This window comes from Octodon degus, unplaced genomic scaffold, assembly GCF_000260255.1.
Source record: "Octodon degus isolate 3935 unplaced genomic scaffold, OctDeg1.0 scaffold00034, whole genome shotgun sequence".
In the NCBI taxonomy this organism is placed as follows: Eukaryota; Metazoa; Chordata; class Mammalia; order Rodentia; family Octodontidae; genus Octodon; species Octodon degus.
In genome coordinates this window covers 2,688,862-2,703,073 of record NW_004524610.1, presented here as the reverse complement: position 1 = coordinate 2,703,073, position 14,212 = coordinate 2,688,862, and the positions used below count along the sequence as shown (strand labels likewise).

General features: G+C 41.8%; 1 pseudogene; it reads right to left on the bottom strand.

Moving 5' to 3' along the window:
• Positions 1–787: 787 nt before the first annotated feature.
• LOC101563770 overlaps positions 788–14,212 on the bottom strand; it is a 44,625-nt pseudogene continuing 31,200 nt past the window's right edge.

Sequence of the window (14,212 nt, the reverse complement as noted above, 5' to 3'; positions counted from 1 at the left end):
AGAAAAAGAAACAAAAAAATCAGAGTGAAAAACAAATTTTTAAGCATTAAGTGGTCCTTTCAAAAGACCGGCAGAAAGCAACAATAGAATTATCCAAAATGCTCTGCATATATACCTGAATATATTTTCCCTTTTTTTCGTTTGTCCTTTTTCACATCACAGTTTTTTCTTCTCACTGAACAATTTCTTTCCCTTTCACAGTATCTGTTGTATCTTTTAGATTTTTTTTAATAAGAAATTATTTTGAGAAAAAAGATCTCAAATATCAGGCGTTCATAAAAAATAACCCACAGTATCAACTTTAGAAAACAAAGACTATTACACTAGTTTTCTAGAGGATGTATTTGACACTCTCATTCACAAAAATACAGTGTTACATTTGTGTTTAACAGCCCCATGAAGTACTTGATGTGGGGTGATACACGTAACTCTTAAGCCAGACAAAGCTGCTTTCAGATGCTACACTGAATGACACTGCCTTTGCTGTTAGGGAAGCGACTACTGAAATCATGTATAAATGGAAATAACTATACTACCTGCATCATGAGAGATTACTGTGGAGACAGCTGATAAAAACCATACAACCTTTTTATTGTTTTCATAAAGAGGTATCAAAACTAAAAAGCAAAAATTACAGAAGACAACGAAACTACTAGGAGCATCAAAGGAAGTGAAAATGGTACCAGGCGCAGGGCAATTATGAACATGGTAAGACACAGAGAAAATAGTGAGCATGTGCTGAAGATACTAGGGGAGAGGAATGGCTGAAATTTTGATCTTAGACAAGTGCCTAGATAAAGAAATAATGGGACAAGACTTCTAAACTAAACTATGTGCTTAAGAGTCATCCTCGCCATTGGCGCTGTCTCTGTCATCCTCTCCTTCCTCAGCCTCTTTTCCATCATCCTTGATCAACTCCAGCGGGTCCTCTGCCTGATCTTCATTCTCATCATCATCCAGGAGCTCCCCCTCCTCAGCAGAGTCATCCGCAGCACCCTCAGACTCCATCTTCACATTAGTCTCATCTTTCTTCTGGGAGGTGGTCTGCTCCTCTTCAGTCTTATCATTCTTCATTTCCACTGCTTGTTTGCTCTGTTCCTTTTCAGTTTTCTCCAGGATTTCCAGTAAAGAATCCACTTTTTGTTTTATCTGGGTCAGCTCCTTCTTAATAGCCTGAAGGTCATCACCTTTCAACTTTCCAGACTTGGACGAAGATCCCCATGGCCACTCGTAGAATTGAAGCTACTTTTGCCTCCTTTGGAGGTGTTTCCTGATATACATGCTGGTGTTTTGAGGGCACCACAACCCAAGCAATAGGAGGAGGAGGAGCAACACATGCTGGGTAACTGTACATCCTGTCATAATAATCACTTTGTAAGTCATAGTCCAAGTCAAAAGAGGAGCTGAGCAGAGGGGATGGAGCAGGGTGTTCTGGTGCTGACCCGGACGTCTCCGCTGCAGATTGTTTCACACCGGCTTTTCCTCTGTTCACTTCTGGCTCTGCAGCCAGATTAATACTTAGCACCTGGCCAGCAATCATTCTGCCATCCTCTCCAGCTGCAGCAGCCCAGGCATTTCTCTCATTAGCATACTGGACAAGGCAAAGCCCTTGTGAACGGAGCAATCCTCAGTTTTGCCATACTTCGAGAAGATAGCCTCCACATCAGATTTCTTCACCATAAGAATGTTCAGATTCCCAATGAACACACAGAAATTCATGGAGCAAGGATCTCTCTTGTTGGTAACATTGCTAAGCCATCATGTTTGAAGATAAAGTTGCTGACAGTGACAAAAACTAGCTGAAGATCAAAAAACTCTCACAGGAGAGGGGTGAGAGAAGAGATTTGATTCCAAATCTCCTGTTCCTTGGTTCTACGTGGAGTTGACTGCTGCTTGAGGGCAGCAACACAGCAGCAACTACATAGTCTGTCTCTTCACCTCCCTTTTAGATTTTAATTACTCTTTCAGGTTCTCACACTAGTGAGATAATACAGTGTTTGCACATGTGGATCTTATTTATTTCACTTACCAATATAGTCTCTACATACATTTATCAACAAAAGCCACGAATTTATCTTTTTTATATCTGAATAATACTCCATTGTGAAAAAATACCATACTTTTTTATCCATTCCTCAGTTGATGGGCATTTGGGTTGTTTCCAAGATTCAGCTATGACTAATTGTGTTGCTATAAACATGGATGTACATATACCACTGTGATATGATGATTTCAGTTCTTTTGGAAAAATCCCTAAAGGGGAATAGCTGCCTTGAATGAGATCTCTAATCCTAACTTTTTGAGGAATCTCCATACTGATTTCCATAATGATTGTACCAGCCTGCACTCCCACCAACAGTGGAGAAGGGTTCCTTTTACCCCACAGCCTCTCCAGCATTTATTATTGGTGGGCTTTTTTTTTTTTTTTTTTTTTTTTTTTTTTTTTTTTTTTTTGCGGAACAGGGGATTGAACCCAGGCACTTATTCTACTGAGCTATCTCCCCAGCCCCTAGTGGGCTTCTTGGTGACAACCACTCTTTCTGGCATAAAATGGTATCTCATTGTTGTTTTAATTTGCATCTCTTGAATGGCCAATTTTGTTAAACACTTTTTCATATTTTATAATCTTTCTCTTCCAGAAGATTTAATGTTTTCAGTTTTAATATTTAAATCTTTGATCCATTTTGCCTACAGTTTATGCATGATAATATGCATGGGTCTATTTTAAGCCTTCGGCTTGTGGAAAGTCAGTATTTCCAGGACCATTTATTAAAGAGGCTATCTTCCTATGAACATGTTTGGCCCCCTTGTCAAAGACAAGGTGGCTGAGTGTGCTTGCAGATGTGTCTACATCTTCTAATCTGTTGCACTGATCTTCAGGTCTGTTTTTGTGTGAGTACCATGCTGATTTTATCACAGTAGCTTTGTAGTATAATTTCAAGTCAGGGATTGTGATGCTTCCTGCTTTTCCTTCATTAGTCAGGATTGCTTTTGCTATTGTAGAGACCCCAAATTTAAAGACTCAATCCAATAATGGGCATCTGAAATAGACACTCAAGAAGTAGAAATAAATTACATAGAAAAATGTCCAACAGCAGAAGTAATTTAAGAGATGTGAATTAAAACAATATTAAGATTCCATCCATTCCAGAAACAATGGCTACTATCAAGAAGCCAACCAATAACACATGCTTGAGGGGATATGGGGGAAATGAACCCTTTTCCACTGAGTGTAGATTGGTGCAACCACTGTGGAAATCCATGTGGAGATTCTTAAAAAAACTAGTATTAGAGGTTACATTTGACCCAGCTATTCTTCTTGGTGTCTTTTCAAAAGAATTAAAAACATACCACACTTGTGTTTATAGTAGAACAGTTTCTAATAGCTAAAACTTGAAAATAGCACAAATGTCCATCAACCAATGAATGAATAACAAAGATGTGGTTCTTTACAATGGAGTACTACTCATCTATAAAGAAGCAGAAACTTGTGACATTTCTAGGTAAATGGATGCATCTTGAGACCATACTTTTAAGTGAAATAAGTGGAACATACATGTATAGATATCACAGTGTTTCTCTGGTGTGAGAAGCCAAAAGTGTACGTAAGGACCAGAGCGTATGACATGAAGTGGGAAGACCATATTCACTTGGGAAGAGGAACTAGGAAGGGGAGGGGGAAGGAATGAAGGGAAAGAAGAAAACGTGAAAACAAAGAAAACCAGAAACAAGCTTTCATAAATGAGGAGGAGAGAGGTTGAAGAGAAGGGAGAGAAAGGACGAAAGAGGAACTAAAGAATACAGTGAGAGCACAACATTCAAAACAGCAGTGTAATTTACTATAGTTGCTCAATAAATGAAAAACTCATGTAATCATTTAAAGAGATACAATAAAAAGGATTTGACAAAATCAAGAGCTATTAAGACAAAACTATCTGAGCAAACTAAATATAAAAATCACTTTAGTTTGATACAAAATTTACAAAGAATATTAAGTTAAAAAATGCTTAATGCATATACTCAGTCCCCGATCCACAAGACGCATGAATGTAACAAACTGACTGATGGCCCAATATCCTGGCATAACTTGTTAGGAAGCCTTTAATAAAAACATGGAGTAAACACTAATTGAACATTTAAAAAGGAGTCCTTGATGGTGACACCAGCGGCACCAGCCATCACTGACTCCACCCAGTGTGGTACTGAAGTCTAGTGCAACCACACAGAGAAAACCCACAACAGAGCAGTAACAGAGAACTATCACATCTGGAGATGTGACTGCACTGCAAAGCTCAAAGGAAGCAGATGAGGAGAACTGACAGAGGAGTTTAGAAAGGCCTCCAGTGGTGGCAGGCAGGGCCTCCCCGGAGACAGATGCATGGTAGAGGGAGTGTGTGAGGCAGGGTTGACCAGGAGTGGCCAAGAGGCCTTGATGCCATGCGCAGGAGGAGCCCTGAAGCCTTGGCTCTCACCAAGAAGCCAGAAGCCCCAGGCTGGGAGGGTTGCTGGGTGGGGCCCTGCAGGCTGGAGGCTGAGTCGTGGGGTGATGCAGCGGTGGTCAACCTGACAGGCTGCAGCTGCAAGAAGCCTGGGCACCCTCCACTCAGGCCTGGTGCACAGCCTAACATCCTCCAGGCCAGCCCCACCTAGCCTCGCCCTGGCAGCAGCATGTTTTAGGGTTTTCCAGCATCCCTTGATCAAGACAGGATGGCCACAAAATTAACCATTCAGCCTCTGTGTACAAATCAATGTGCAAAAGGCAATCGCTACACAGTTGGGAAAATTGCTGGAAATAAACTTCTTAAACAAAATTTACAATTGCATTGAAAACATCCCATGCCAAAAAGTGAATATAGTAAGGGTATCACAGAAATTACACACAAAATTCTACAAGTGTACTGAGATAATGTTTTGTTAAAAACTAACTAAATTATGAGATATGACTGTTGATGGATGGGAAAATTAAATTAAAATACCAGATTTTCCTAAATTGAATGGTAGATTCAATGTATTTCTAAACCCAATCAAAATTCTGGTAGGGATTGTTTTCCAAAGGAAATTAAGATTGTTTTGGTATTTCCTTATATGGAAATACAGTGAAGATTCTAGCTAAGACATTCTTGAGTAATAAGGACAATGTTGGACAATATAAACTATGAAATCTCAAGAATTACTGTAAATTACTCTAAAGAAAATAGTGACACTATGAAATTAACACTCAGACGGATAGACCGATATGATTTATGGTGAAGATGCTTCTGATGCTTAACAGAAACAACTGTCCTGCCCTCACAGAAATGCTGTGCGCACTGTTCATCTGTGGTGGGAGAGTGGTCACTAGCCGGCGAGACAGCTCAGCGGCGTAGGCACTCGCCTAACAAGGGCAAGGTCCTGAGGTCAATACACAGGACAAAAAACAGAAAAAAGATCCTGGAATGTGAACCCATCCCACACAAAAACAAATTCTAGATTACTAGTAACCTTGAATGTGAGAAAAGTAATAAAGCTTCTAGAATTAACATGGAACATTTCCGATGCCTTGAACTTGGGCAGGTTTAGTACTCGGGCCACAAGAAGAGTTGAAGCATGAAAATGTAGAAAGCCGCTGTTACTTATCAGAGGACCTCCAGTTAGAGGGCAAGACTCCAAGCCACAGAGCAGGAGATGTGCACAGGAAGTAGACGTGCCAGAGTGTATGGCCAGTGCACACGAAAAGTTCTTCCAAAACAAATCTTCCAAAAGTTCCTATAATAAAAATATTCATGAATATATTGAAAGGTGTTTAGTGACATTATCATCAGCTGAATAAAAATAAAACTTAAAAATAGTAAAAGCAAACATCTGGCAGAAACCCTAACAATTTCTGAAGTTTGACGATGTTGACCTCTGGCGAAAGCTCATGCAGTCGTGACCCTCAAGCACTGCTGTCACTCATCATGTCAGCTGGTCGCTGTGCACATCCGCCCCTTGGAAATACCTGCTAAAGTAAGTCACATTCCTGGGGTCTTTGAGGGAACCCACTTTTCCTCAGATACCCAATAAGAATAATGTAAGCACCCTTCGAGAGACCAGGACCAAGGAGTGCAATAGCTTTATTCATCAGCACCGCAGCCGGCCATAGAATGAGCCCAACAGCCACCAACAAAAGAGTGAACAAACACGCCAGAATCCTCAGGAAATGGAAAACTGCTCAGCAACGCGGCAGTGAATTACGGACAGACTTAATCCGAAGCGGCGGAGGCAATATCCAAAAGCACACACGCTGTTCCAGAGGGGACAGGTGAGCTGACTTACAAGGACGCAGATAAACAGTTTTGAGTCTGGGAGACATCTTATTTCCAGGGTATTTATTTCAGAGGTGAATACTTGGATGCATGAACTCATATGTACTATTAAAGACTGATACAAAATACACACATTCAGAACGAGAGTGCTTTACTACAGGTATTTTAAATTGCCACTTAAAGGAATTAAAGAAGTTTAGGGCAGTCATTTACACAGTAGTTTAATTATACATGATGATTATGGAGAGAGAAATTAACACTGAAACTTCTTCAGCCCTTACGTGAGAGCAGCACCCAGTATCCAGCACCCAGCACCAACACTGGTGCCGCCCTCAGCCCCCACCCCGTGCAGGCCTTCTTAGCTCCAAGTCTCCTCTGCAGGGGATGATAACCCCAACTTTTGTTTGATCAGAAAAAAGAAATCTAAATTTATTCTTTGCATTCCAACTCTGGTGAGTAACCAGTCCCGTCACCTTTACCTTGAGATTACCCCGAACCTGGCCCAGCCCTGTGGACTCAGCACCCAATACCTTTGGCAGCCGCCACCCTGCAGCCTACCTGAACCCCATCTGCGTTGCCTCCTCTCTCCAGCCACACAGAATCCCCAGTGACTCTTCCTGCAATACAACGCAGTCCCCAGCTAGCTGCACCCATAAGCCCTTCCTCTGCTCAGAGCAGGCCAAACCCTGTCCTGTTCCCTAGCCCGTGCACACCCACCACTGGCCCAATAGCTATTGCTCTCCCTCAGGAGACATCTTGTGCATGGCCTCAGGACTGCTCTAGAGTCCCTGAGAGACATATGTCTTGCCCAGGAAGCTGTGGGTCTGCTTGGCCTCGCTTTCCACTGCCCACGTCACCTTATTAGCGAGTTTGTCTCCTTCACTAACACAGAAGACCGAAGCTTCTCTCCCCCTGGCGGCTCTATTCCTCTGCACCTTGAGTTCCTCTTCTCCGCTGCACTTAGCATTCTGACTAGCTGCATATTTATGGGTGAGTACTTATTTCCTGTCTTCTGTTGAAGCCCCTTGAAGGTATAGGCTTTGACATTTTTATTTATTGTGAAATCCAGCTGCAGTGTGGCTTGCGCTCAACACATATACTTGCTGACCAAACTGATTAAATGAACCCCAAGGCCCAACATGAACGTCCCCCAAGGAGTCTTTTTCTCCCAGGAAAAACTTAAGAGTGAATTGGTTCAAACTCTAGCATATTGCAATAATTGAAACTGCAGTCCCGCGGGCTCACTGGCCAACTTGTTCTCAAAGGTCACAAAACCTTGCCAAGCTACCTTTCTTGCCTGCACCTCACATTCCTCAGCCACAAAATGAAATCAGTGTATTACAGCACTTTAAAATAATCCACATAACAACTCTGCCTATGATTCCACATGTGGTAAATGCTAGGATAAGGTTCTTTAATATTTTTATGAGAAGTACTAAAATAGTGAGTAAAATGTAAAATGGTGAATATCAGATCAAATTTTGAGAAGAAATTGTCTTAAGCTAACAACATGTTAAGCATTGTGTATACAAAGAATAAAATGTGACTTCTCCTCTCAAGATGCTGAACGTAGGGCTAGACAGAGCTCAGAGACAGAGAACCTGCTGAGCATACTCAAGACCTGGTTTAGTACCCAGATCCTGGGAGATAAAAGATATTGGAAGCCAAGTTTTTCAAGTAAAGTTTAAAATATAAAGAGAAAAATATGATTTTCATTAGAATAACCAAGTTCTGAGTTTAAATTGGCTATTTCTACCTGTGGGTACACAAGATCTCACTGTCTATATTCACAGACATAGGGGTCATAAATAATCCATTTACCACATAAAATTATAATGATGAGATATCAGAATCCTAAATGCAATCACCAGGCATGGTAGCAACAGTAAACATCTGCAGTATATTCTATTATTATAAAGTCTCTTCATGAATATGATAGATTTCCAAAAAATTTTAAGACTAAAATCACAGATTTTGTTTCTGTGCCTGTTGTGCACAAAATCTGAACATGGAACCCTCTGGAAACTCAGGTGATTTGGCTCCGGTTCCAGTTGCTGTCCACACAGAAACCTGAGGTCTCAGGCAAAAGCTTGCTCTCTGACCCTCAGCAGGACTAGAGTCTGGGCAGTTGGGAGCACAGTGTGGCTGGGAAGTGGTGACACCCTCACCTGCTCTCCGTGACTGGCCAGGGAAAGGAAGTGAAATATTCATGGGGAGCGGCAATGGTCAGCTTTCCCACTCCTGGAAAAACTGACTCAAATCCCACCATTTAGAAGAGGAGAGGTTCACTCTGGCTCACGGATGTGAAGGTTTCAGTCCATGGTTTGCTGGTTCCAAGGCGGCAGCAGCATGGCAGAAGAGATGGTATGGCACAGCTGCCCACTGGATGCCAGCTGGGAGGCAGGGCACAGAAGAAGGGCACTGGCAGGAGGCTGGCAGGAGAAATGTCCTCCACAGTAGCTGCCACCTCCTCCAAACCTCGCCTAGTGGCACGCAGGCTCTAAACATCCATGGATCCATAGTGCACACAGAGCCCCTGTGACCTGAGCAGCTCTCCAGGAGCCCCTCGATCCAGGCAAGTAGACAACGAAGCTTATAGCTGCAGGACTTACAAGCACGTGGAGTTCCTACAGCACCACTCAGAAGAGCCAAATCTTCTCCTATTGGCAGCACTCATTTTGAACATCTCAAAGAATCCAGACCATGCAGGGACACCTGAAGCTGCAAGCAGCCTTGGATTTCCAATCTGGACTCACCCGTGCAGCTGTCTTTGTGGCAGTTAGGTTCTTCCACTTTGGGCTTAACTGAAGAGTTTTCTGCCCTTACCTGTTTCCAAGCAATCACTCAACCTTCCTGATAGCTACCTGTTTAGAAGTCAAAGTGAAAACAGGCACAAAGATTCAGAATCCTAAGAGAAAGATGAATAGGGTTTTCAGAAACCCACCTGGAGGGCCAGCCAAATAGCTCAGCAGATTAAAGCACCTGCAAGCAGGCGCAGGGGCCAGGGATTCAATCCCTGGGCCTGCCCTGCTGGCCCCACACCTGGGGTGTGCTGAGATGGCAACTGAGACTGCACGTGGTGGAGCGTGCCTGTAACCCAGCTCTTGGGAAGCTGTAAACAGGCAGAACACTACAAGTCCGATCGAGAAGTGAGACCTTGAACACCACATAGACCTTCCCCTAAAATACAAAAAGGAAGGAAGGAAGGAAGGAAGGAAGGAAGGAAGGAAGGAAGAAAGAAAGAAAGAAAGAAAGAAAGAAAGAAAGAAAGAAAGAAAGAAAGAAAAAAGAAACCCACCTAGAGGAGTCAGAGCAATTCTGGAGACCAAGAATCCTTGGAAACATACAGATACCAGGTGTCCTTGTTGCTAGGGAAGAGGAAGGAATTATTTCAACAAATGCACTTACACTGACTGCTCTTTATCATAGATTAAGACAGAACACAAGTGAGCTAAGTGGCCAGTGCCTTACTTCCAACTACCAGAAGGCTGAGGCAGGAAGAGCACTGGTGCCCAGGAGTCTTACTGCAACAAAGGAAGTCCCTGTTTCTAAAAACACCAAACACAACTGCCACAGCCAGTAGATAAAGAGCAACAGAGGCAAATAGGCTCTTGAAGGCCCATCTCACCAATCGTACCCTGCAGCTGCACCTGCCTTGGCCTCAGCTCCTTCCCTTAGCACTAACTAGACTCAGGGCACTTCCCAGGCACGCGCTTTCCCAAGCCCGTAGAGCATGAACATCAAGAACTAGAAAATCAATATTCTTCCCCCTTGCTATGGACATGATGTAAAGACACGTTTGGATCCTGGACTCCCTTCCTGCCCCCTCTTTTGGGTCACCTAATCACAATAATAACCTGTTTTCAAACTTTGCTAAATTCCATATAGCCCCAGCTCCGTTCACTTTCAGTGAACTCAGTGTGCTGGCAGAAGGCCCCAGCACTGGTCTCCACAGAGGCAGTGCCCATCGTTCCCTTGCTCTCTGTCATGACAATATCCCTACTCAGCAGGAAGCAGCCTGAAAGCCATCACTCCCTAAGAACAAAAGATGGTAATGATGGGCTTTCTCCACCTTAATAAAAAAGTCTGCTAAGTCACCAGAGTGGCGAGCCAATGTAGGCTGGGCCACTGGAGGCCCTGTGCTGTGCTTCGCCGTCCTTGTCCCTGGTCAAATTGCAACTTCCTTCCTCCTTTTCACAATATCCTGTTTACTTGTTCTCACCTCCTGCCTAATCACAATCTGCCCCTGAGCCTTGCCTCCATCCTGGCCCTGTATATCCTCTGTTGCCCTGCCAGGACCTCAGGAGCTCTACATCTCTCCCTTCCTGTGCTCTTCCCCATGCCTGCAGTAAAGGCTTCTTTTATCTTTCCCGTCTCTTTACTGTGCCAAGAAATCTAACAGGTGCTTAAGCTTGACTAAGCAAATCAGACACATGAGTTTAGCTATCACATGGTTTCTCTTACATGAGACAGCCAAAGTTTGAATAAAGAGCAAAATAAAATAAGAATAATAGTGGTAGGGAGACGGATCTTTCTCAGATAGAAAGGGGACCAAGGATGAAGGGAAGGGAGTAAGGGGCGGGACAGGGTCTAGGAAGGTGGATGCATTCTGCCCACGCACCACCTCACCCAAGGAGTGCGGCCATCGAGCACTGCCAACAGGGACAATGGGACAAAGAAAGAAGAATGGTGCAAGTCAAATTGGACCTAAAATCACAATGGTGCTCCTTGATCATAGAGGGAGATGCGGAGGAAAGCAGGTGTGCGGTGCAAAGGGCATGAACCTCCTGTGGGAGGGGCGGGCACTGCCCATGTCCCAGGATCAGTGAGCCCCAGAGCTCTTGCTCCGAAACACAATCAGTTCATTTAAATGGGTGTCTTCACTCTGCAACACCCCCCACAGGCCAAGTGAGTGAGAACTTCTGTCCCGTTCTTGGGACCCCCAGATCCAGCCCTAACACAGGCCCGGTGAGTGTATGGGAGAGCTTCCCCTCTCCTCTACTCCCTTTTGTCCCCTTCAGACTCACCTCAGGCCTCGCATACAGGCCTGAAGTGAAACTCTGCAACTGTAATCCCTGCAGAGAGAGTAGGGGACAGAACCACCCAGCTAGTCCAGGAACAGAACTTCTTCCGAGAGGGGCACAACAGGTTCACTCCCAAGGGAGACAGCAGGATGGAGCTGAGCACAGCAGCCAGACCCAAGCCAGGCACAGCTGGATAAATCCAAACTTTGTAGATCTGCACCTGAATTTCAGTAGGTGCTAAGGTTATAACTTCACCAAAGCTCTACAACAAAGTTCATAAGACAGTGCTATACAAAATGACAATGAGAAGGAGCAAAATGCAATCTCAGACCCCAAGCCCACCTATAACAAGTGCAGAGGACACTAGCACAGAACAAATTGGGAATCACACAGCTGAAATCAATGAATCAACAGCTTCTGAAATAAAGAAACAACTGCAGAAAGGTATAGAGGAAATCAGATCAGAAATAAAAAAGAAATCTCTGAATTAATAGCATGTGAAGTAAGGAATCAAATGCAGAAACATATGGAGGAAACACAATGCGCACCCAGAAAAGTGCAGAGGACACTAGCTCAGCTGAAATGTATGAATCAATAGCATTGAAAGTAAATAAGCAATATCAGAAAGGTATAGAGGAACTAAGAGTAGAATTAATTTCTCAAATAAAAAAGAAATCTCGGAACTCATAGCATCTGAAGTAAAGAATCACTAAAGAAACATATGGAGGAAACCCAACCTGAAAAAAACTCTGCAGTAAAAGAATTAATAACTGCTTATAAAAAGATATTGATAAAAAATAGAGGAGATTAGGAAAATGACAGATTCCTTGAATCAGCAATACAGGAAAGAAATAGATCGCATGATGCACAGTCAAAGAGATATAGAGGAACTTAAAATCTCAATCACAAGCTTGCAAAACTGTTTGAGTGAAAGTGAAGACAGATTTTCAGATTTTGAAGACACTGGTGTAGCTAGTGAAAAGGTAACAAAAGTTCTCTTAAAAACAACTAGGATGCAGGAAAAAAATAATTCATCATTTGCAAGACAATGCAAAGATGAACAATGTGAGACTAATAGGTATCAATGTGAAAAAAGGAGTCAATACAAATGACATTTTTAAAAAAATGTGGGCTAAATAGCAGAAAACTTCCCAAACATGAGGAAACAATCTGGCATCCAGGTAACTGAAGCATACAGAACACCAAGTAACCTCGACCCAATTAAAAACACACCGAGACATATAATAGTCAAGATCCCAGAATTCCAGCACTAGAATAATATACTGAAAGCCGCTAGAGAAAAGAAGCAGATCACATTCAAAGGAAACCCATCAGAATTACGGCCGACTTCTCTTCACAAACCATGAAGGCAAGAAGAGCATGGAGCAGAGTACTTCAAGTCCTCTATGAAAATAAATTCCAGCCCAGACTACTGTACCCTGCAAAACTCTTTCAAGTTTGATGGAGAAGTAAAATACTTCTATGACAAAGCCAACCCTACACAGGCTCCTGAAAGATGCTCTAGAGAGGGACCAAAATGATCAGAACTCCATGAATGAGATCAGAAGCAACCAACTAAATAGGGCAAACTATTAAACACAGGAAAAAAAGCAGTAAACAATAGCAAGTAAATAACATGTCAATCATAAGTCAATACATCTCAATTATAACCATCAATGTAAATTGACTCAAATCAGCAATTAAGAGAAATAGACTGGCATATCGGATTAGAAAACAAAATCCAACAATATGCTGTATACAAGAAAAACATTTGACTCATAAAGACATTCATAGGCTGAAAGTCAAAGAATGGAAAACAACACTACATGCCCCAGCACCTCAGAAAAAAGCAGAGGTAACAATCCTATTCTCAGACAGTATCAACTTCAAACGAATAATTAAGCGAAATAAAAAAGGCCACTATATCCTGGGTAGGGGAAAAATACAAGAGGAAGAGGTAACACTCAAAAATATGTATGCACCAAACACGAGAGTACCCAACTATATGAAGCAATCTTTTTTTTTTTACTTTGATCATTCTTTATTTAAAAAAAAAAAAACTTTACATATTTGTTAAGTGTAAAATACAGAAAAGGCCAAAGAATTTCCATACAGGTCACACTAGTTTCAATGAATAATTTCATTATCATTCAGTTTTATATATTATCACATTTCCTTAATGATATTTTAGTTAACCTATTGTTCACCTGAAATGGTTTATTGTTTTTTGGAGGTTTTTTTGTTGTCTTTTTTTTTTTTTTTTTTTTTTTTGGTTGCACATGAAGGGCTATTAGGGGGCCTTCCATCTTTTATTCATTTTATTTATTTATTTATTTATTTATTTATTTTTTGACTGAAGAAAAATGTATATTCAACAAATAATTTAGAAAATAATTCTGCAAATATACAGTAACAGTTTAAAATATGGTTAAAACATATCTGAATAAAAATGCAAAATATCCAAAATCATGCAAGAAGTCATAGAGAAATTCAGTAATATCACAGCAAATGAAATGACAGTTAAGCTCTCCTTTGTCAAAATTCATTAGAACAATATTTCTTTTACATGAGAATTTGAAAGAGCAGTTCTTTTTTCTTTTATCTCATGGAGCAAACTTTAGAAATCACATTATTTGTCCAGCTCATTTGTTCAGAATAGTCTACTGTTATACACCATTTTTTTAAGTTCCATTACTGAATATTGTAGGTGTGTAAACTCAGCAAAACATTCCAAAAGAGTCTAGTAGCCCATAATATCATTGGGTCTTCTGTTTAACTGGCAATGTCAGAAATTATTGACCTGAGTCCCCCACAGCTCAACATGACAACATGGCTTTACTTCCTATATTTCATCTTCATACTTTTCTACTGGATGGTTAAGACCAAGGAAATGCAGGACCTGTG